The sequence below is a fragment of the Artemia sp. Qi Xiang Cuo genome, chromosome 4, assembly GCF_049724085.1.
Source record: "Artemia sp. Qi Xiang Cuo chromosome 4, ASM4972408v1, whole genome shotgun sequence".
In the NCBI taxonomy this organism is placed as follows: Eukaryota; Metazoa; Arthropoda; class Branchiopoda; order Anostraca; family Artemiidae; genus Artemia; species Artemia sp. Qi Xiang Cuo.
The window spans coordinates 31,385,480-31,387,243 of NC_142797.1; positions in this window are offsets into that span (position 1 = coordinate 31,385,480).

Below are 1,764 nucleotides of genomic sequence, written 5' to 3' on the forward strand. Positions count from 1 at the left end.
GTAGCTATGGCTGGATTTGTTTGTTTAATGTCACAATACAAGTTGTATTACTATCAAGCAGCATGAGTGAAGAATACCAGTAGTTTCAATGGAAGAGGGGGTGTATTTTCCTGCAAGATTTTTTTCTGCATTCCCCCTTCCAGATTCAAGAAAGTCTTTTTGTGGCATTATTATTGAAAAAGGAATTGGTTTTTGTTCGTATTTTTTTTTAAAGAAATTGAAAAAACAACGATTTCCCCCCCCCCCTGGATTATGAAGAATACACCTCCCCTCCCGAATGCTGCATCCAGAATTTTGTTTTGGATGGGGGGGGGGGTATAAAATGATTAAAATAGAGAAATGGATCGCAAGGCGTGGCTGCTCAATACGTTTACAATATTTAAACTATCGTTTTTTGGGGTTTTGGGGGGGGGGGGAAGGTACCTAGGTTATGTTAGGTTACGTATTTAATTCATGCTATGCTTTACCCCCCCCCCCCCCTAATGGGCAAATATATAGCCCAAATTAGTTTCTAAACTATTGTATTTGCATCCTATTTTATTTTATTTTATTAGCATTAACCAAACTTGACTTCTTTCGTGTGTAAATTAAAGAGGCTAGGCAATATGCAGTGCCCCCCCCCCCAGCCGATATATTTGTCTGATACGTTAAAACAAATCGCAATGCTTTTAAACAAATTTTTGATGAGTGTTTTAACAATTTTATACCCCCACCCCCCTCCGGAACAAATTTATGGACGTGACCCTCGGGAGGGGAGGAGTATTCTTCATAATCCAGGGAAGGAAAAATCATTGTTTTTTCAATTTCTTTAACAAAAATACGAATAAAACCAAGTCCTTTTTTAATAATAATACCATAAAAAGACGTCCTTAAAACTGGAAGGGGGAACGCAGAAAAAAATCTTGAAGAATAATACACCCCCCACACCACTGAAGCTACTGGTGTTCTTCACCCATGCCACTTGATAATAAAACAACTTGTATTGTGAAATTATAAAATTGGCTCCAAAGATGGACGCAAAAGCTCAATTTTTAATCACCCAAGCAAAATACACATAAACAATATAGTGAGACATCATCAGGTAAATGATTACTCGCTTTATTTTTATTAGTATTTATCCTTTTTATTTGTCATTTACTTGATTAATTCTATAATCCCATCTTGTTACTAACAATGTACCCAGAATACTGTATTGAAGAATAGATGCCCTTAAAGTAAAATTCCAGTTTTATAGTAGAATTCGGGTATAAACTTATTAAAGAACCCTAAGGTTTGAAACGCAGGAAAGCAATAGAAAATGAAACAAAAGTCCTATAAGATTGACTTGAGCTAAAAAAACTTAGTAGAAACAAAGTAGTACAAGGGAAGTTGCATTCCAAGATGGTAGTATCTTTTGATTTTTCAAGTGTAGAAGATCAATGTCTTATGGAGTAATATTGTGTCTGGACTTGTGCTAGTTTTGTTCAGATTTCTTGAGCAATGCTAGTAGTAACCGTACAATTACTTGAAAGGGGACAAGGAAACCTACGCCTAAGGTATATATATGTATGTAAGTTTTCAATGCTTGGTACGGGTACCAGGGTCATTTGCATACAAACAGGCCTATAGGTATTTACACTCTAGGAACGACGCAATTTCAAAGTTCAATGTCTTTTTTTTTATTTCAAAAAACAGATTTCTCTTCTATTTTAATCGCCTATTATTTTTTGTATATAATCAGGTTCCATATTTGATTCTCCATCAGTTTCGAGTCGTTTATATTAG